Consider the following 23,863-nt stretch of genomic DNA (forward strand, 5'->3'; position numbering starts at 1 on the left):
TTTTTATCATCCTAATGTATTATACTTATTATTATTATTATTTTAATTGAAGAGGGTAAACTAATGGAGAGAAGCCATTTTTGGTCAATTCTATACTGGCTTACTGGAGACTAAGTAATATACAATCTGGACATAAATGCCCATACTCATAAACCAATAATTCCCAGCCCTGCTTTTATTACAAGGACAAAATAAAAATAAATGGCAATTTATTTTAGTTTTAAAAGGAAATGTATTTTATACATTTTGAGAAAGAAAAGGAGGTGGTGTTTTCAAAAAGGAAGCAGTGTCCTAATGAACAATCCATTTGCATTCCTGTGTATATTTAAACTGAGTATAAACTAAGAAAAATTGTTCTTGTGGACTCCACAGTAAAATTGCCTTAATTTTCCTATATTCAAAGGCCAAAAACACCAGAGATCCTATCGTTCTTAACTTTAGCTCATTTGAGTAATATTTCTCTTTGCTCTGGAACACAGTTAGCTCTTAGGGAAAGAGGCCAACTTTTCAGTTTCTGCTTTTCATGGTTTTTATCTTCCCCTCGGCTTCAGTGCAGGTCAGTCACACAGATAAGCATTATGCCCAGAATAAAACTAGCTTTGTTTATCTGGACTAATAAATGAATGGAACCAGTTATTTTCATTGGCTTGGTCTGGAAGGAAACCAAACTAATTTCCACAGACCTTAAATTGGACCTACACCAAGCTCCTTGTCCTCATTAGTAATAAGAGCAATAATGATGAACCCAAGTATAAAAGTAAAAATTTTTATAAAAGGAATACGTATATACTGCTGGGAAAATTTTGGCTGAAACTATGAACTGACCTTGGGGGCTCTGTAAGCTCTAAGAAGATCTGCTTCATTTCCATTTCAATGGGTTTGAGGTTTGCAGGTCAATGGAACCTTTCTTTATGTTCTAGAGGCTCCAGTTTCTCTGTGGTCAATTATCCTAATCAAGTTATTCTGCTTTATGCTGATGAGCAGAATATTGGTATAGGATCATCAAAACTTTTGCACAAATCTCTGTTTTACTTTGGAAAATTTTACATCTCACAATTGTATTTCTGGGGGGGGGGGGAGAGAGAGAGAGAGAGAGAGAGAGAGAGAGAGAGAGAGAGAGAGAGAGAGATCCATCCACATTTCTAACTACCTAAAGAAAACCACTATATTAACATTTTCATGTACATCCTTCCACATAGTTATATAGATAGACATTAGGTACACACACATTTTTTAGGTAAAAAATGGGGTCATATCATACTCTTTCAATTAACTATACCCCTAAGCCCTTTAAAATACGCAAAGATATATGGATGATTAGATAGGAATATAGATAGAGCAATCTCCACCTCACCGTTTATAATGCTGTAGGGCTTCTATGTATGTATTTCACCAATCTACTCTTAATGAACATAAGCAATTTCAATTAAATTTTAAATAATGCAAATATCCATGTGCATTTGTTTGATTCTCTCTTTAGGTTATATTCCTAAAACTTACTGACTACGGATATTTAAAATGTTTGAATATTTTAAATTCTCAACTTACCCTCCAAAATGTTAAAACCCAGAGCATGGTTTTAAAATCTTTAAAAGGTAGTTTCTACTTCACAGGAAAGTTATTTGGAAAGAGCCTTTGGGTGAAAGGAAGTGGTGAGGAGGGATGAAGGACTAAGAGATGAAGATGATAATAGATGCATTTCTTAAAAAAAAAAAAAATAGTGAGAAGGTAGAAAAATGAGTACAGCTAGGAGATTTAAAAAAACAATATTAATAACGAAAAAGGTGTGTGTTACAGGAAGTCAGACACCAATTCAACCATGTTGCTGAGAGAACACTTGTGAGTCAACAAGTTACCCAAAAGTTTTAGCTTGAATGTTACTGTTTTGGTAAGAAGACAAAGATAGCAAGAGGTCTTGCCTAAGTCTATTTTCACATATAGATTCCAAGTTTTTCAATGGGCTGTGAAAAGAAACCCTTCTTTTCCCACTACACTTAAAAAATTCATTGTCGTTTCCCTCATACATCTTTAGTTTGGACCAGAACCTACTGGGTTAGATCTAGTTAACAAATGCCCTCCAGGAGAAAATACATTGAAAAAATATATTTAGAAAATAGCAGTTATCATTTTGAAATTTTTCCAAAGTGAATTAAGATACTTCTTACACTTCTACAAATACTGAAATCCAGGTGTGTTTATTAAATGGCTAAAACCACAGAGGTTATTAGTTTTACAAAACAAACTTCATTTAAATAGAAAAATGTATCCTTCTGGATATGATTTCTCTACTTCCTCACCCTTTCTCAGGTGCCTAACATCATCAATTGACACATCTTCACCCCTACAATCCTCTCTTCTTCCAGTGCAGCTCTGTCCATTCAGGACAGGACATTCAGGTAGGGCCCCAAAGATCATTATTTACCTCAGTCTCCACATCGTTCACTGACAGCTTCAGCCTTTGACTTTGTTTCCTCAGGGCACTCCTAAATGGCGCTCATTTATCTGATGAACTCCTTTGAAAATTAATGACTGATGGCAGTTCAGTGTGTCAGATAACAAGAGCAATTTAAAAGTGGCTTTTAATGCCTCAGTGGAAAGAAATCTATTATCTAAAGGGAATTTAGGCTTTTTACCCTGTTTCCCTGAAAATATAAGAGCTTATATTGTATTGTATTATATTATATTATATTATATTATATTATATTATATTATATTATATTATATTATATTATTATATTATACTATACTACATTACATTACATTTCATTATATTTCATTATATTTTATTATATTATATTATATTATATTATATTATATTATATTATATTATATGACCCGGTCTTATATTTATTTATTTATTCTCTCATTGCGAAGAAGCAAATGGTTTAGTGGCCTATTAAGAAAGGGGATATAGGAGGGGATTTCAAGGTGAGTGGGTAAAAAAAAAAAAATGAAAGGGATTAAAGAGTACAGATTGCCGGTTATAAAAGTAGTCACGGGAAGTAAAGTACAGCATAAAGAATATAGTCAAAAATATTGTAATAACTATGTATGATGTCAGATGGGTATTAGATTTATTGAGGTGATCACTTTGTAAGGTATGTAAATGTCTAATCACTACGTTGTACACCTGAAACTAATATAATATTGTATGTCAAACGTAATTGGAGAAGAAATTTTTAAAATACCAATAATAAAGCATCCTCAAAAAAAAAAAAAGATTGGGGACTTGAGATGCAAACATATTGAGCTATTGCAAGTCAGAAAATATCTTTAGTGTATCCTCGGGTTTGATTGTGGTTTGGCACAGTACAGAATTCAAGGTTGGAAATCATTTCCCTCAGAATGTTGAAGGCAGTGCGCCAATTGGAACACGGCCCATGTTGCTATTGAAAAGTTCTGCTCTCGATTTTAAATCCTTGTCATGAGAGATGATTTTTCTCTCTGGAAATTTTTAAGATCTTTTTTTTTTAATTTCTGGATTTCTGATGATGAACCTTGATGTGGGTCTTTCTTCATTCTTTCCACTAGATCCTTGATGGGTCCCTTTAATCTGAAAATGTGTTCTTCAGCTCCAAATATTTTAATTCTATTATTTTTTTATAATGTTGTCACCTCTAATTTTGTCTCTTCCTTGGAACTCATTAATTGGATATGAAGCCTCTGCTTTTCTTGTCTTCTCTGTCCTATTTTCTATCTCTTTGCTTTTTATTCTAGTTTCTGAATGATTTCTTTAAAATTTGTGTTTCAATCCCTCTGGTTTTTTTTTTTTTTTTTTGGTACTGTTATATCTTTTGGGTAATTTTAACAACTCTATTTTTCCTGACTATTCCTTTTAAATAGCATTCTTTTGTTGTTTTATCAGTGCAAAATCTACTTTTGTCTTTGAAGATATTACACACAGAGACTACTTCCCATAGCTCCATGAATGGTTTCTAATGTATGGTATAATAGTTAGGACTTTAGTTTCTGCAGTCAGTTCAAATGCCAGTATTGCTACTGACTAAGACAAATGACATTGGCAAGTTATTCGACCTCTGTTTATCAGTTTTCTCAGTAAAATAGAAATAATGAGAATACCCATACATAGAATTGTTGGGAGGTACACATGAGATTAATATGTACCAAGCACTTAGAACATGAATACTGGAAAATAGAAAGCCTATGTAATATGTCAGTACATCCATTTCCTCTGGGTTCTTTTTTTTTCTATTTTGCTTTGTTTTAGCCTCCTCTTTTGTGTTAGATATTTCTCCAATGCTTGGTGATTGTTGGCTGTGTGTTCATATTTAAGCATGACGAACTAAAGAGCTGATTGTACACTCTTTTTGTGCCTTTGCACTGCTGAACTGCCATGTTGGATACCTAATTCCCTGATGCCATCATGCTGCAGAGACCACATGATAGAGAGTCGTGCTTAAGGATTGCCAGCTATCGGAATCACCACTTGCAACTGCATGAGACATCCCAAGTGACAACCTCCTCACTGAGTCCAGTCTCCCTCCAAAACCATGAGAAGTCAGAATAATAAATGATTGCTGTTGTTTTATGCCACTAAATTATATAAAAACTGATAAATAATATATAGGAGGAAAACAGGCTCCAGAATGAGCAAAAGCCTTACCTAGTATCAGATCTTGTGACTTGAAAGTTTCAATTACTAGCACTGCCGAAACAGCCTCCCAACCTCTGTTCCTTTAGGGTCTACTAGACAACATCCTTGTGTGATTCTCTATAGACATTAAAAATGTTTCTCTTTTCATTACAAAATAAATCATAGAATCACAGCTGGGGGATTATGAGAGGAGATGCCCCATCTAAGACATGGTAATCACTTGTTTTCTAAGTATTAAGATAAGGCATAATGATAAACCATCTAGAACAAACACAGTGTAATTTTTACCTGGATTAGTAACTGTTTTTCTCTTTTATCAGTTCTCTCACTCACCTACCGTGCTTCCCCCAAAATAAGACTGGATTTTATATTGATTTTTGCCCCAAAAGATGCATTAGGCCGTATTCTCAGGGGATGTTTTATTTTTTCTTACTTTTTCACAACAATCTACATTTATTCAAATACAGTCATGTCATCTTCTTCTGGAACATAGTCATAATGTACTAAATGCGTCTATCTGGTTGATGATCTTAACTGGGGTTTATTTTCAGGGTAGGTCTTATTTTCAGGGAAACACGGTAAATTCATCTATGTTTATTCATATGCCAGAAACAGGATTTCAGGAAAGAGATTCCTCTGCAAACTCAAGAGTGCTTCAAATTAAGGGGGAAAAAAGCGAGATGAGAGTGCCAGAGAAACCATCTCAGGCACAATCATTTGAAAAGAGAAGCCCACAAAAATTAAGTCTTTACTTTTTCAGCATTAAATGATGTGCAACATAATTGCTAAGAGTATATTTGTTTAAACTGTAGAGCAGCTATTACACTGTGAAGAGGGATTTTGGACTTTGAACATCTCGACAGAGATGTTGTGTTTAAACATATTTATTTCAAGTCAATAGACACTGCTTACATTTCACTGCTCATTTTATTTCCACCATAGAGAATGAGATTAGACTTCCCCTAAAATAGTTATTGCTACAAGGAGGGGTAAAAGCAGAGAGTAGTCAAGGAGATCTCACAGGGGAAAAGGTAACTAAGCATCCAAATCGAAACAGCTGTAAACCATGAAATCAGCCGTTCAAAATGTAACTGTCAAACTCAGCCACACTTTTTGAAAATTTTACTCTGCATTTATTTGAAATGCTTCAAAACTCTAAGCTGAATCTCATATTAGGTTAGCAGTGGAAATTTTACCTATTCTAATATTATTCAATTACAGTAAACTATGGGGAGCTAGTGTAAGTGGCCAGGAATATAGTTACTGAAATCATTGTCATCATCATTCACAGGTTGAACCTTAACCCTTAGCAGTTAAATGCTATGTGTAACAATATGCAGAGGATAAATATTTATCCCGTAAGTGATTTATATTGAAAGAAAAAAAGATGGATACTTTTCCAAATCTTACCTGCCTCAAAAATAATTCAGCCACTGTATTAATAGAGCAACTCCTTGTGAAGTGGCCTCACGCAGGGTTGTGGTCGAGGCAGTTGGAAACTGTGGAACAGAGGAGTGGTTTCAAACTCGAACTTGTGTTACAATCACTTAGAGGGCTGGATGAGCCACAGCTTTCTGGGCCCCATTCCCACAGCTTTTGATTCAGTAAGTCTGGAGTGGAGCCTGAGAATTTACATTTCAAACAAGATCCCAGGTGATGCTGCTGCTGCTGGTTCAGGACTACAGTTTGAGAACCACTGAAATAGAGCAATCCAAATCATTGTGATGAGGACCCCTCAATGCACTGTGTGTGTGTGTGTGTGTGTGTGTGTGTGTGTGTGTGTGTTATTAAATACAGACACACAAACAGCAACACCAGCCATTTTAGGAGGAACCACTTGCATTCTCTGAGAGTTTACATTTGTTCCCATGAAAAGTAAGAGAAAGCAAAATAAAATTAAAGTTACCATAAACTCATCCAGAGTTATCATAAACTCATAAAACCAAAAACTGAATTGGTGGTCTAGAAACATGGTGATAATCACCTTCATAGTGAAGGCACTGTTGGTAACCATTCTATTTACATCACCTCGTTTAGGCCTTGTAATGATGTTATGATGAATGTGTCTATGTCCACCTTTTATATATGAAGAAACTGATGCATAAAGAGGCTAAGAAATAGGATAAGCCACCACCCCGAGGTGTTCCCCAGGTTGTGGGATGTTCACCAGGAGCATCCCTGGCAAACCAGAATGTGGGTTGCCCTACACAGCAGGTGAACTAGTTGCTAAGTGGCTACGAAAGGACATGGCCAGGCATACTGCACTGACAGCTTGGGAACACTCCATGGCAGCAAGCATTTCTTTGTTATACGGTGTTTTTTGAGTGCTGACTGAGATTGCTCTACCCTTAGACTTGAGAGATGTTCTTTCTGTATGATCTGTAAACCATTAACATCTGAACATGCTTTCATGTTCCCATGAGGCTCAAAGGGCAGCATTCACAGTATCTGATATAATGTCCTAATTTTATTACAGAGGAAACTGAAGCCCAGAGAGCGTAACTTGTTTGACCAAGGTGCCATTTAACTTCCGTAAACCACCTTGAGAGTAAAAGGAATAGATTGTTTATCCTCTAAATCAAAAATCCTTAGTACCTGAACCAGGTTCAAAGAGAAAACTGTCAAGTATATAAGATTACAGGTCATTTTCAAGGAGAACAAAATAATATTTCAAACTGGTGGTATTAAATGAAGAAATAATCTATAATGTGTGTTTTCCATCTTGTCAATTAGACTATAAAAGACAAGAACACAAGTGGGATAGGTGAAACTCAGAAGATGTATTAAGCATAGATTAAGTAAATAGTAACCTATGAAACATGTTCAATATAGATAGGAAAAGTAGAGCATATGTGTGTGAATGTAGATAGAAAGGGATGGAAGGACCAAGTGACATTAACTATTCATCACAAACTAAATAAATATGCATCAGTTGTATAAGACAACAAATAGTCATGTTACACAAAGTATGTGATGTAATGTGGTAAAAGCACCTAGAAGCGGAGCTCTTAAACCAGATGTGAAAGGGAGGGTTCCCAGAAAGGGTGATACATAAACTGAACTCTAAAGGCTCAGAGGAAGTAAGATTGGGGTAAGGAGGAACATTTAGATGGAGACAAACAAGTAGGTGGTTGTGTATACAGACCCAGGGCAAAGAATCCTTCTTAGTTGATTCTATGAAAATGGTCAATGTCAAAAAGAACCCAGGGTGGAACTCAAGGGGCTCACAAATTTTCTGAGAAAATAAATAAGACAATATATCACCTATGACTTGCTTATGTTGAAAAGAGCTCAAAGCATGTATGAATGTCATCAGTAATATTACATACAGCTTGGGCCTTGTGAAGATGTATAGATTTAGACTTATCAAATCAAGTCAAAAGAAATTAAAGTTCAAAAATTTTATTAACATAATGTCATAAATGTCTTTACTGAGGGATCTAGTTTTTGTTTTTGTTTTTTTCTTGTTTAATACAAATAGAGTAACTGAAAAGGGTGAAATCTGGACTAGTATTTGTTAAATAGAAAATAAGTATTGTCACCACAGTCATTATCACTAGCTTTATTATTTAAATGACTCTGCATCCGTGACAAATAATTAGCATACATTATCTTAATATGTGCAATTGTAAAATAGGTACACTTAAATCCACTTTAACTGAAAATAAGGCTCTGAGAGTTGAGGTTTATAGAGCTTAGTGACAAAGTTGGTATATGAACCTTAATGTTTCTGATTCCAAAACCTTTCTATGAAATGCATTCTGATAACAGATGTTTAAGTAGACTTTAATTCCTATAACTCAAATCAGTAAAAAATTCAACAGTTTGATAGTACCAGATGTTATTCCAAGTGCTTTTTATGATTATATAACACTTCTATATTTCTCACTAGCTATATGCAAGAGTCAAAAAATAAAGTCCTGAGCTGGCCTGGTGGCTCAGGTGGTTAGAACTCCATGCTCCTAACTCCGAAGGCTGCTGTTTCGGTTCCCACATGGGCCAGTGGGCTCTCAACCACAAAGTTGCCGGTTCAATTCCTCGAGTCCCACAAGAGATGGTGGGCTCCACCCCCTGCAACTAAGATTGAACATGGCACCTTGAACTGAGCTGCCTCCTGGATGGCTCAGTTCGTTGGAGTGCATCCTCTCAACCACAAGGTTGCCAGTTCCATTCCTCGAGTCCCACAAGGGATGGTGGGCTCCACCCCCTGCAACTAAGATTGAACATGGCACCTTGAGCTGAGCTGCCTCCTGGATGGCTCAGTTCGTTGGAGTGCATCCTCTCAACCACAAGGTTGCCAGTTCGATTCCTCGAGTCCCACAAGGGATGGTGGGCAGTGCCCCCTGCAACTAGCAACGGCAACTGGACCTGGAGCTGAGCTGCGCCCTCCACAACTAAGACTGAAAGGACAACAACTTGACTTGGAAAAAAGTTCTGGAAGTACACACTGTTCCCCAGTAAAGTCCTGTTCCCCTTCCCCAATAAAATCTTTAAAAAAAACAGAAAAAAAGAAATAAAGTCCTGGTGCCAAACCTGCCCACAATGTTCAGTAGGCAAAGGTTTTTCCTTGATAATCCAAATTGCCTATTTCCACCTTATCTACCACCAATACGACTGTAAGGATTTATTTAGCTTCTTCATGGTCTTTGCATTCTTCCCTATCTATATAAAGGAGAAGATGAGGGCCAGCCCGGTCGCTCAGGTGGCTGGAGCTTCGTGCTCCTAACTCCGTAAGGCTGCCGGTTCGATTCCCACATGGGCCAGTGGGCTCTCAACCACAAGGTTGCCAGTTCAATTCCTCGAGTCCTACAAGGGATGGTGGGCAGTACCCCCTGCAACTAAGATTGAACAGGGCACCTTGAGCTGAGCTGCCTCCTGGATGGCTCAGTTGGTTGGAGCTCGTGCTCCCACATGGGCCAGTGGGCTCTTAACCACAAGGTTGCCAGTTTGATTCCTCGAGTCCCACAAGGGATGGGGGGCAGCGCCCCCTGCAACTAAGACTGAACACGGCACCTTGAGCTGAGCTGCTGCTGAGCTCCCGGATGGCTCAGTTGGTTGGAGCGCGTCCTTTCAACCACAAGGTTGCCGCTGGTTTGACTCCCACAAGGGATGGTGGGCTGTGCCTCCTGCAACTAGCAACGGCAACTGGACCGGGAGCTGAACGGCGCCCTCCACAACTAAGATTGAAGGGACAACAACTTGACTTGGAAAAAAGTCCTGGAAGTACACACTGTTCCCCAATAAAGTCCTGTTCCTCTTCCCCAATAAAAGCTTAAAAATAAATAAATAGATAAATAAATAGATAAATAAATAAATAAATAAAGGCGAAGATGATAAGGTCAAACCTGCAACTTCTCTCTAGGGTAGTCTATGTATCGTTAGGAGATAACACATTATATCAAAGGACTATATGCTTCTGAAGGTGGAATTTTAATCACTGACAAGTATCCTTAGGAGATAGCTTTTGTTTTTTTCTCCTTTTAAGAGCTGGGAAAGGATCCAGGCATAGGATGGCAGGATGTGCAATAATTTGGGGGAAAGGAAATCGTCTCTTGCCATAGGTCCCTCACTTTATTTATAATGACTCTATTTCTGGATCAAGAGTATTGTGGAAAAATTGTTAATGAGTATAGATTTTTGTTAAGTGATAAAATACAAAGTTGTTAATATTAGTCTTTATGTATCTATCACATATATGTACGTGTGTGTTATAAATTCACCACTGTAAACATTGTGTGTGTGTTATAAATTCACCACTAAAAACATTAAACATCAGTGGGGACAGTTATCCGTATCACTGGGTAAGATGGATCTGTCCCAGCAAAGGGCCTAGAGTGCTGGGAATTGGAGCGGGGTGGTTTCATAGCATACCAGAAGGCAGAAACCCTCATGATTGATGAAGAGTCTTAAGCTGAGTCACTTCCCATAACACAACATCATTTAACTTGAAGGTTGAAGCCTTCAAATATGCCACCCGAGATTCAGTAGCTTCAAGGGTCAATTCCCCTTAGAATGCCAAGAAGAATGCCTCTATAGCTCCCGCACCTGCATAGAGCCCAAGGTGCTGCTCTAAATCAAAAGAAACACCTTCTTTCCAACCTGAAGAGAGACAACTAAGAGTGAGTCATCCTCACTACTTCCTGTTTTCTTTCTTATTTGCTGGTCAAAGGTAGTGGGAAAATCAAGAAGCGCTGAATACATTTTATTTTCTCCTAGTGTTGGGAAAAAATTATCTGCTATGGAGGAATGGCAATGAAACTTTAAAAGGGCTTTAGAATGAAAATATGTGAAAGCTCTTGAGCACCCTTATCTCACACCAATTGGTTATTCTTTTTAGATTGGCCTGAAATTAAACCAACCTTTGAAGACAAAACTTCACAGCAATCTCCAGGATGAGAAATTATGGGCTCATTCATTCATTGATTCTTTCAAAATATTTACTGACTGATTTAACACTTCCATGTCTTCTTGTTGAACATTAAAGCAGAAATGAGAACCTAACTCTGACAATCCGATGCCTGACACTGAGAAATTAGAAGATTAAAATGAAGATGAGACTTGGTCTTGGTTTCCTCCTAATGTTTTTAGAAGTCCCTGTCCCTCATCTCAACTGAATTTTCTGCTGATGGTATAAAAGGTTTCTTGTGCAATGACCAGGGAATTCCTGAGTCCCTGAGGATCATTTAGAAGAAGGGATCAGGGCCATCTGTGAATCACGGTGGTTCCCAAATCATTTGGTTCTCAAATGCTTATAGTAAAGAGCTTGTGATAACAGGTTAGGGAGCTATTCACTTTCTGAGCTTCAGTTTTCTCAGGTTTTCAAATGGGCCTTAAAAGAAAACAAAACCTACTTCACAAAGAATTGGAGATAATTTCCACAAAGAACCTGCTCATGGCATGTGAGATAACACCTTCAAATTTGCTAGGTCAGGCCCTTTGAAACCAAGGTCTGTCAAATTCAATTTGCAAGGGATCTAAAGTTCCATATGAGAGAGTCAGACAAAATGCTTCACCAGTTCAAAGTAGGGAACAATTTGTTTCTCCCTGGAGCCCCCCCACCACTCATGGGCTATGGGATGTGTTTTGAGAAATGGTGCCATGGCAGTAAAATCAGGAGGCATCCAGGCTTAGCCTTGCCTTCTTCCTACAGTCACAACCCAGAGAGCTCCCTTAGTGTTTTTGCTGGACAGAAAGAAAAACTGAAGTTCACAGAAAATTAAAGCCTTACTCTCTTTGTTTGATAAAGCTGTTTGGAAGGATTACTATATAGTTTTACATGCAGTAGCTATTGAGGGATCTAAATCACTGAAGAACGGGAAAATCTGTTGATACAAGTTTCTCATCAGGATGACTGTGACTAACCAGGCTGGCTATCAAAGATGTACACTTTTAGAGGAGTTTAGGTCATGGGTAGATTTATGTATATTAAAACAAAACGAAACAAAACCCTACCATTTTGACAAACTTGAGGCTATGATATGTGTGCATTTGTCTATTTTGTCTCATAGGAGAGAGACAGAAAGCTCCAGAAGATTATGAGCTGTGTTGTGCCTGGCGCACTGTAGGTGCTCAATAAATGAATAAATAAATGAATGTCAGCAAAACCATGTGAAAAGATTTATGTGATGAACAATACGGTAAGAATTAAACAGAATACTAAGAAGAAACAAAGTCACTAATTTATTGTTATTAAATAGAATTTGAAGGAAAAGCCAACACACCTAGGAAGGCAGAGCCTAAAAAACCTGAAGAGAAATGGAACAGAAACCTGATCACCCAGAACCTGCCTTATCTCTGGCCTTAGTGTTAAAACAATATTTCCTTATTGCTCAAACCAGTACTTTTATTATTTGCAGTTAAAAGCATCATATTGATCCAACATCAATGTATTTACTTCCACTGAAGCATATTTTTCCAATAACCAGAAATGCATTTATTTCCTGCTCCAGACACTCCTTCCCTTATTGGAAGATCTAGGAAGCCAAATGAGTTATCATTTCTCTCTCTCTCTCTCTCTCTCTCTCTCTCTCTCTCTCTCTCTCCCCCCCCCCCTCTCCCTCTCCCTCTCCCTCTCCCTCTCCCTCTCCCTCTCCCTCTCCCTCTCCATCTCCATCTCCATCTCCATCTCCATCTCCATCTCCATCTCCATCTCCATCTCCATCTCTTTCTCTCTCTTTTTCTACTCCCTGAGGTTGGAGTCCTTTAAAAGGGTATCTGATAATTAGGGTGTAGTTTTCCAAAGGATTTAACTATCTTTAGAAATCCTGCTGAAATACTGCCACCCAGAAACAGTGCCCCTCTCTAGTCACTAGGAAATTCAACACACCCCAGAGCAAGACATTTTTTTCCTCTGGGACAATGATAGAGATCGTCTGTCCTTGTCTTCTTTGCTTCTGTTTGTATAAACCATCACTGTCTAAAAGAATTATAACATAAGCTTCAAATGTAAGCAGGGAAATTTTACAGTAACCATATTTTAAAAAGGAAAAACAGGTGAAATTAAATTAATGATATATTGTATTTAATCCAAATACTTAAAATATCACGTAGTCAATATAAAATTATTAATGAGTTATTTTGTATTCTTATATTTGTACTAAGCCTTCAAAATTCTGTGTGTATTTTATACTTACAGCACTTCTTAATTTGTTCTAGCCACATATCAAGTGCTTAATAGACACTGTAGTTTTAGCTGGGCACAAATCTATATTTCTGTAACAGTCTAAGACATTATAACATTTGATTAGGTAACTGCATTACCTTTTATTGCAATCATCAGAAAACTAGTGTCATTCCATCCTTTTATCGGATTTAACGCAATCTTATATATGTCACAGTTTCTAATATTAAGATACAATATTAATATTCTTGTATTCTTGATAGGTATGAGGCAGCCATTTCTCTTTACCCAAAGATTTCCTTCTTATTCTTTACAGAATGCCATTTTTACAACTATTAGATGGAAACATTATCATTAATTCTAGGAACACTTACTTTTAAACTATGGATTGACTAAAGGTAAACATAGAGTGTCGGTTTATTACTGGTAAGCAGAGTAACTAATGCAGCAAACAGATACTAAGGCAAAAGCAAAACTTTGCTAGTTGGTCTTTTGGTTAAATACGTGTTTTTTTAATCTGACTAGTTGAATTCTATCTTGAGAAATATATGAACTGAATACAAGAGACAGTGTAGCATGGTGGAAAGAGTATTGTCATCAGAGTCAAACTTGGCTCTATTTCTTACTAGCTGTGTGACATTGGACATATTTATTAACTTTTCTGCACTTTAGTTTCCTCACTTGTAGAATGAGAATGAAAACGTACTATGACTGAGACTGTTAGGTTTCTCCCAATATCCATTCTTCCCTTCTTTATCATTAATGACCCTCCAAAAATGACCAGATACCAGGATGCCCAAGAGAAAGTCCATGTTTCCAGCCTCCCTTGCAGCTAAGTATTTATGTGATTAATTTCTGGCCAAAAGAGTAAAAATAGAAGTAGTGTCTGCAACTTCCAAAAAGTTTTCTTAAAAGAAGAAGGAAGATGTTCTTTTTAATTCCCCTTTTTTCCCTTCCTGCTGGCTGGGATTCAGACACGATGGGTGGAGTTGGAGCAGTCATCTTAAATAATGAGAGGATGGCAGAGCAAGAGCAGGGACCTGGGTCCCGTATGATCATGAAATCAGCACAAATGCCCTAGATCATTTACCTAGGCTTTTAGAGAAGAAAGTAAAGCATTTCTATTTTGTTTGAGCTATTGTTCTTATTTATTTCCTGTAACTTATTGCTGAACCTAATACACACCTAATCCCTAGGGCTGTTTTGAGGATTAAATGGGACAGCATATGTCAAGCAGTTTGTACAGTTCCTGGTACAGAAGCACGGCAGTAGCACTCAATGTATGACTGCTATTATTGTTAGAATAAAATAGCTTCATACAAGAGTCACTCTACGGGTCAAATGAAAACGTATAAGTGAATATGCTTTTAAAACTATAAATCTAAAAAATTCACTGAATAAATGTTGGTCACAATTATCATTGTGATTATTAAATTATTGCAAGAAATTACCTGTCAGTAAATGCTACTTGAATTAATCTATTTAGGCCAATTAAAAAAATAGATGCAGACTGCTTTTGCTAGGTTTACTTAGATTTAGTCAATTGCGAATGTCTATAGGCTTGTCATTACATTGATGCTTTAAAACTTAGATGAAATATTCATTTGGGCAAAACCTATTTAGAGTATGACATCTATTGTTTCATTTTACTTAAAAAGTTCTCTATTACAAATTCAATGTAGTTCGTAGTTAAAATAAATTACAATTATAAAGACTTAAGTAAAATAGAAGAGTCCATCCCTTTCTTTTTCTCTCCCATTCCTTCTTTATAATTAACTAAATTAATTTAATTAGCAATTCCCTGTGAGTAAATAACTACTGTTTAGTACAATGATATACATATAGATTTTCTTTTTACAAAAAAGATGGGATCATTTTTTTCAGGAAGTTCAAAATTACAGAAAAGAAACTCTTGCAACAGCTGTTGGTTTTGTTTTGTTTTGTTTTCCAGTTTAAAATATCTCTTGAACACCTTTCATGTCAACACATATCCATCTACCTCATTTTTAAACACGTTCTAGGACGTCATTTAAACATTTAACTAATTAATTCTTGTAAAATTATTTGTGAAACAAAGGAAACTAAAATATAGTAATACCATATTGCCCCAAAAATAAGACCTAGCTGGACCATCAGCTCTAATGCATCTTTTGGAGCAAAAATTAATATAAGACCCAGTATCATATCATATCATATCATATCATATCATATCATATCATATCATACCATACCATACCATACCATAGCATATCATTTTGAAGACCAGGTCTTATATTATAGTAAAATAAGACCGGGTCTTATATTAATTTTTGCTCCAAAATATGCATTAGAGCTGATGGTTTGGCTAAGACTTATTCGGGGAAACACGGTAGTAGGTAGCAACTTCTTAGTGTTGTAAGAATTTCACTAGATAGTTCAAGAAAGTGCTTAGCAAAAAGTCTGGCACATAGTGAATTACTAGTAAGTAGAAATATTAGCTATTATTATATTACTAATAATAGTAATTAAAGTCAACCATCTCTTTGAGCTCAGTCTCAGTAAATTACTATTGTCAAATAAAGTGGTTTCTTGTCATATACACATGTATAAATGTATCATTATGTATGATATGCATACATACTATATACATATATATGAAACAGTACTCAAAACACATAGTATTCCTAATTTTATATTTTCATTTTAAAGACCCTACTTAGGCTCTGTTGAATGGTGGATGTGGGTGTCATGTTACGGGAGAACTGTCAGACTAGGTAGGTTCTCTTCAGGATCCTGTGACTACCGAGCTTAGTACCTAAAATGAACAACAAATACAGTCTATCCCTCTGCCAGCTCATGAAGTGTGAAGAAGGCATTTAGCTTCTAGGGCATTTTGATGAACACTTGTTGGAAGGACAGAAGCCTGCTAGGTGGGGTCCAGTAGCCTTTGAGATAAGTGTGAATTGAAATGCACCTAATGTCTCCTGAATAGCTACCAGGTAACCACTGAGGCAGTCTGCACGGGGAGATGAATCACAGGGTGCAGTGTGGGTAGTAAGTCCCTGGGAGGAGCCAGTGGGTGTCAGAGGAATCAAGACTGCGCACTGACTGATGCTGACTAATGGCTCTGGGGCAGAGGAGGGGCTGTGACAGGACCTCGCACTCAGAGGGGGCAAATGGCAAATCTACCTTGATAGATGGTGGCCTTCACCTTGTAAATCTGAGGATTTTGTTGTTTCTCAAATGTCTTAAGTGTCATTATAGCCTGAAAAAGACTGGGTAAGGGAAAAAATGAAATACACACACACACACATATATATATACATATACACATATACATATATATGTGTATATATATATGTGTGTATATATATATTTATATATATATATACACACAAACACATAACTCTGCCTTCAAAGATGTTTGGTGAGCAGGTAAATAATGTTAAAAGTAATCCAGGAGCACTTCATTTCTTAAATGGAGTGTTCAGGAATTTACATGTATCTGAGGTCAGCAGTAAGGAACAGTGGACAAATCACTGCTAATCCTCTTCCTGAACATTTCTGATTTCTTGTGAAGCTAGAGTCTTACTTGGTCATAACTGGATCAGAAAGAACACTGGGCTCAGTACCACCATATACCTTTTTTCTCTGTACAAGAGCATTTGAGGCCCTGGAATCCCTCCTTCACTCTTCTTGAAAAGCTCTGTGCATTGAAGGGACATCTTTCTATAATGTGTCCGCCAGGAGGGGGAGCCTTTTGATAATTCACACAAAGATCTTGCCTTCTCTGGGTGACAGACCTAGGTTTGGATCTTAGCTGACGGGTCTGTCAGCACCATTATTCCTATTTACAGCCTCAATCCTAGAGACTCATAGACTCATGGAACTTAGAGCCAGTTAAATACCTCAAAAATGATCAATTTCAACTCGTTTTGCAGATGAGACAACTGAGCCATAGAGAAATAGTTTTGCCCAAGTTTAGATAGCTAATGATAACTTTTATTCAATGACATTAGAATACAATCTTTGATGAGTTTGTTCATAGACCCATTTTTACTAAGGCAGCATTAAAACTGTCTCTATTATGTAGTTATTGATTGAGGTTTAAGCTATAATTTCAAGCAGACAGGTGAAAATAAAGGCAATTGTGCTTCATGTTTACATCATAAAAAAATATCTGGTTCTCAGTATAGATTTCCACATTCTAATATTTTACTACCATTCTAGGTTTATAACTGAAATGCTGTAGTCACTTCCTCTGATAAGTCTTTCCTTTCCTCTCCAGAATGGGTTGGGTATCCCTCCCATGTGCTTGTCCATCACACTGGGCATTATCTCTGATAACATTTATGACATTATATTGTAGTTTTTATTTATAATTTTGGTTCCCTATAACCTATAAGCTCTATGAAGGTGAAAACTTAGTGGGTATTTCTTTGCACCATTGCATCCCCAGTACTTAAAATATTGTTCAGACCTATAAAATGGGGTAAATATACATTTACATTAGAAGACAAACAAAAACAGAGAGAGGGGCTCATGTAGAAATAGGGATGAAAAAATGGAATGAAAAATGTTTTAAAGAATGAGTTAGAGGTAGAAATAAATGAAAATAATGAATTAGTTCCCTAATTTACAAAGTTTTAAGATTTCTAAGTGTATAAATATGACAAAGCATAATAACAACATTACATCTTTGCTTTTTGTGTCTATTTACACAAAATTGTGTAAATTGTGGGGGTGTTTGAGGTGTGTGGCTGACATACTCTATGGTGGTCCCCCATGATTTCTGTCCCGTAGGATTCACACCTTTGTGTAATCCATGCCCTCCCCCACACCTGTTACCAGCACCTGCTTCTCACCAATGAGTATGGCAAAGGTAATGAAGTGTCACTCTTATGATATTACCTTTGTATAAGATTGTGTCTTGCTGGCAGACTACTGTAGAGACTCTCCATGCTGGCTTGATGAAATAAGCCCAGGGAAAGCCCATGTGTCAAGGAACTGGGGGTGGCCTGTAGGAACTGCAGGTGGCCGCTAGGAGCTGATAGCAACTTCCCCACCACCACTGCCCCCGCTGACATCCAACTAGGGCCCTCAGTCCCACAACTACAAGAAAGTGATTGTGCCACCAACCTGAATGAACACAAAAGCAGATTCTTCCCCAGTTCATCCCCCAAACGAGAACAAAGCTCAATTGACACCTTGCTTGCAGCCTTGTGAGAGACCCTAAGGAACGGACCCAACTAAGCCATGCCCAGACTCCATACTCACAGAAACTGTGGGAAAATAAACATGTGCTGTTTTAAGCCACCAAGGTTGTGGTAATTCATTGCACAGCAAGAGATAACTTATATAAGGTGTTAGGTTATAAAGAGGCTATAAAGATAACTAGCCCCCACAGGAAGGAAGGAAGGAAGGAAGGAAGGAAGGAAGGAAGGGAGGGAGGGAGGGAGGGAGGGAGGGAGGGAGGGAGGGAGGGAGGGAGGGAGGAAGGAAGGAAGGAAAGAAGGAAAGGAGTTATAGCCACAGAGTTAAAGTTTCTTGATTTTATTTTAGGCTTACTTTGGTGATTTTAAAATCAGTATAGAAAACACCCAAAGAAATTATAACAATTTGTTTTTTATATATCAAACATCAAATAAATAGCAAATAGCAGATCTTTATCTCACCTGGGAAAGAATGTAAGAAATTTAGGCAAATTTATAGCGGTGAATTCCATGAACACATAAGACTAGAAAAGTTTTTAAGAACTTTTCTATACTCATAAGAAAAAGTATACTCATAAGAACTTATAAGAACTTTTTTCTTATGAGTATAGAAAAGTTCTTATCTATACTCATCTTCAAGGAAGGCTTTACCTAAACCCTCTCAAACATATGACAGTGATGATGACGACATGAATATTATGAGCTTCTACTTATTGTCAGACAGAATAGGAAGAAACTGATTTTTATGGAGCACCTACAATTGTCCATATATTGTACTGCAAACTAAAATAAAATTATATTAAATAATAAGCCTTTCACAAGAAGCCACAAATATTATTTTCTCCCATTTACATACACGCACCCATGCACATATAGAGACACATGGAGAGAAAGTACCTGTCAAAGTCAACCAGCAAATAAGTTGTGAACTTGTGATTCAAACCCTTATTTAACAGTTCTCATTATCTGGAAATTCCCCCAAATAATCCGATTTCCAACTATCATGCCATATTTTAAGTCCAAGGATGCTACATCCTGATTTACTCCAATTATTTTATACTACAAAAACAGTAAATACGCTATTGGGAAAAGATGTAAAAAGGCAATTCACAGAAAAGAACTCCAAAAGGTTAATAGTTATATAGTAGAGTGAAATGCAAATCAAAATGAGATATCCCTTTATACTCATCGGATTGGTAAAAATTAGAACTTCCAAAAATGTGAAGTGCTGTTAAGACTTCGAAACCTTTGTATGAGGTTAATGGCCATTTAGAACTGATGAGATTAGTTTGTAACATTTGAAGAAATTTTGCATGTTTATACCCAAGGCCCAGCACTAGACTCTGCTACTTAGTTTGTAGAAGCTAGCAGCTGGTGTCCACTTAGATTTTTATTAGGGGAATAAATAAGCGAAATGTGTCTGGTGCATACTGTGGAATAACAGGCAGTGGCTAGAAGCAATGAATTAGTACGTATAGCACCATCTTAAATATACAGTTAAGTGAATAAAATGTACAGCAGAGAATAAGATCCATACAGTACCACTTATATACATCAAAACATATACAAAACAAGTTCATATATTTTTCAAAGATATTTACATATTCAACAAGATACATTAAACTCATTAAAATGGGTTGCCTGTAGGGGAGGGAAAAAATGGAATGAGGGTTGTGGGGGGTAATTAAGAACAAATTAAAAAATAAAAATAAAAAACATATGAAGGAAATCAAAAGAGGGACCTTGACCAGACTGATGATTGCTCATTATGAACTGAAAGGTATGATTAACTTATATCTCAGGTCTCTCAAAAGACAACTAAAAATGCTATGGAATAAAGCTCTGTTATCATTGGCTTAAAGAGCGACGATGACCTGGGCTATCTGAATTAGAAAATATGGGTGCGCAACCTTTTATTTGGAAGAGGAGCGGCATCAGGATACAGCCCTCTCAAGGGCTGAGGGAAATAGAGGAAATTTTTTCCAAAAATAGAATGGGTAATTTCTTAGAATTGTACTTGGAGAAAACATGATGATGAATGTTTTGGCAAGGTGTTAGAACTTGTGCATCAGTCTTGTCTTAATGGAAAATAATCTGTTTGACAAAATCATTCTATTTGAGCAGAGCAATCTTGTGGTAGATCATTACTCTGTATAAACAGCCAAGAGAGCCTTTTAGCCTGGATTTCATGGCACATGCCACTCATGTGCTGTCCAACAAGGGCTATGGACCTGCACTCTCTGGTCCGTGTGGATACCCAACTCAACAGGCAGGGCACACCAATGGAGTTTTTTCTTTTTTTAAAATCCTGGTCAATGTGATTTCACAAGGAAGAAATTACTAGGCATAGCTGATATATTCCTTCCCAAGCAATCACACAATTGTGACATTCCTTAGACATCAGGTTCAGAACATATTTTCAGTCTAGTATTTTAGAACTCACTTAGGAAGTTAGAAATTATAAATGAGTGAATAAATAAATAAAGTCAAACCAAACAAACAAAATAGAAAATACAGGATACATGTCCCTGTCTTAAATATAATTATCACCCTTAGCTACAAATATGAGGAAGTATGTCCCACAATAAATGTTAATACTTAGCTGAAAATGATTTTTGCTCATTTTGGTAGCAGATAGATGGAGGAAAAAGAAAAACATGGTGAATAATGAAGTACTTCATTTATTCATCCTCTGGGGACTGTCAATAGTACTGAACTTCAACACATTTGCAAACTCAATCTGCCTTTTATCGGTATCTTTCTCCCCAGTCTTTTGTCACTTCTTTCTGCCCTGATTTTTTTTTTTAACCTGTTCTACCCTTCCTTGACCTATCCCCCTGCCTACCACAGTCATGTCATCTCCTGAGGGGTAACGTGGGGGTCCATGGGCTTTATGACAACCACATAACAGAAGTTATTTTCTCCTTACTTCTGGGTGTGTGTACCCAACTCAAATACGCAAGAGAAAATCTAAAAGCTTAGTGGCATCCAAAATAGGGAATTCATTCTGTTCAAAATTATTTTAAATCAAATTATCATGCTTTTATTAGGATTTTTCTGTCTACTAATAGGTAGATATGCCCCATTTGGAGTTCATAGTTCCATTTCATTCTATGAGGTGGTCAACCAAAATACCAGATAGAATTTTAGTAGTACCTATTTCATGGTGCAGCTCTTGTATTTTACTACAGAATTCAAAATGTTTTTTTTTTCTTTTCTCTCTTTACTTACTCCAAAATTTTCATAGGCTAATAAAATTTGAATCGTATTTTGTTCTAGTTATGTCAACAGCAAAGTTTAGCATTGGAAGGAACAAATGTTACTTAATCTGAAGGGAAATGAATAAAACTTCTCAGTTTTTTTTCTTTTAGAATGCCACACTCCAGATATATACTTGTAGAGTAAGCCTCATGAATGAGGCTATGTCTACACACTTAGCAGCCAGCTGAATTGTAACAAAATAACAGTGACCAACTTTGGACTGGAAGTCCTCTGAAGTTGAACTATCAGTATGGCCAACAGTACCTAAACTTTGACTTGCAACCATAAGCCTTTCAAAACACCAAATAGAGTGCGCTATTCTTAGCAGGTACTCTATAAATAGCAGTGCACTGTTTCCATTCCTTTAATCCTCAAAATAGTCTTAACTCATAGATATTTCTATCTCACATTTAAGAATAAAAGAAAACTAATAAGAATTACTTGGTCCCACTTGGTCACTGTGAGAAATGTATCTGTCTACCCAGGCCGGTTACAGAAGCTCAGTGATACCTGAATGGGTCTGCATTCTCCCAACCTAGAGGCTCCTTTAAGCACCAGCCACCATCCCTCTTTTCAGAAGTGCAGGTGTTAGAGTTTAGGAAGGATTGGGTGGGATGGGCTCTGCACTAGTCATGCACTGCCAATTCAATCACATGACGATCAGAGGACAGCCTGAGGACAACTGAATGCCTACAGGAGTAACTCTCAGTATGTACGCACGGTTAGAGAGCACACAAGGAGAGCAACACTTAAAGGTCTGAAAAGCATAAACTCTAGTATGCCTGGATCTGGCAATCACAATCACACACTAATCCAACAATGTTTTACATCAGTATTAATGGAAGCTCCTTTTTCAAGTGTGCACAGGTTATTTTCCTGAAAGGAATGAAAATTGCTAGAAGATTGTCTTCTAATTCCTATCTTAATTTCTCTAATATTATTAAATAATAATCTACAGTCAATCCTGATGTCACAGTGAGACAATATTTCAGTGTAAATCTAACATTTCATTACACCCTGAAACCACAGATATATCACACATTTCATGTAATGGATAGTCCCCAGAGAAAGAACCCCATTCCTTAAAAAGTGACAAAGCATTTAAGCATAGCTCTAAGCAGTAACATTCAGACTAGGCTCACCAACAAGTGATAGGTGACAATTTTCAATGAAGAAAACTATCAAATATAATGTAATCAGTTCACCATTTGGGGCAGAAATAAAATAAACCATATTTGATACATTCTGTGATACTATAAAAACTTTTAAATATAGCAAATGCAAAAAGAAATGTATGTATATCTACATTTTTTTTCCTGATAATACATGTACATACAAATTAGGAGACATATACTGGCAATTAAAATTTAAAGTAATTTTAAGATTTAAGAGTGCCCAGTAGAAAGCCAATTTTAAAGTATAATATGGCAAAAATTAAAACATCTATAGCTCATTAAATTCAAGAAGAACATCATCGTTACATTTTCCTCCTTAAAGGTCAACAATTAATCCATGTTATCGTAATTCATTTTGTAATTCATCTCAATTTCATACTTGCAAGATTAACTTGTCTGCAACTTCCCTTTGATACTCTAGAACTCCAAATTCTTCCCAGGCTTCTGAAAATATTGCTATTTTCTCCTCCTTGATGTATAGGAGAAGTTGCTTTTAAAAATAAACACATGTGAAACATGAGTTTGCATTCAGTTATACACTATCTTGGTTCAAACTGGGAGCAGATGGAGGGTAGTATACTCACAAAAAGGTAACTGTCATGCAGAGTCTTCAATTAGTTCATTTTATATTTTCTTTCCTTTTTTCTCCTTAATGAATGAGAGGAAAATAAATCTTTGGCATTCCAAGGGAGTGATTCTGAAGGGTAACCTCCATGAGATCACCTAGGTGAACAGCTGTCCGACAGCATTGCAATAAAGTAAGCAATGAGGTTATTCCAAAGACCAGCTGAAAAGCCCCAGGTTCCATCAGTGGCCATGATTGAGGCTCGCCATGACTTGGACGCTGCAGCTGAAACCTCAAAGACTTATGCACCGAGCAACAATGAAGATACTGTATAATCAAGTAGGATTACAGCAAAAAAACAAAACAAAAAACAAAACAACAACGCAAAGTGCTTTCAGGTCATAAGGGATGATTATCACAAGGAAAAAGAAGTAA

The 23,863-nt window shown here is 36.8% G+C and overlaps 1 protein-coding gene across 1 annotated transcript in view; it reads right to left on the bottom strand.

The window, feature by feature from the left end:
• GALNT3 (polypeptide N-acetylgalactosaminyltransferase 3) overlaps window positions 1-23,618 on the bottom strand; it is a 91,310-nt gene extending 67,692 nt beyond the window's left edge. Inside the window, exon 1 of the mRNA XM_074337299.1 lies at window positions 23,448-23,618. The gene's annotated coding sequence lies outside the window, so the exon portion shown is untranslated. The remainder of the gene's footprint in view (window positions 1-23,447) is intronic.
• Between the last annotated feature and the right edge of the window lie 245 nt (window positions 23,619-23,863).

This window comes from Rhinolophus sinicus, linkage group LG01 (genome assembly GCF_036562045.2).
Source record: "Rhinolophus sinicus isolate RSC01 linkage group LG01, ASM3656204v1, whole genome shotgun sequence".
NCBI lineage: Eukaryota > Metazoa > Chordata > Mammalia > Chiroptera > Rhinolophidae > Rhinolophus > Rhinolophus sinicus.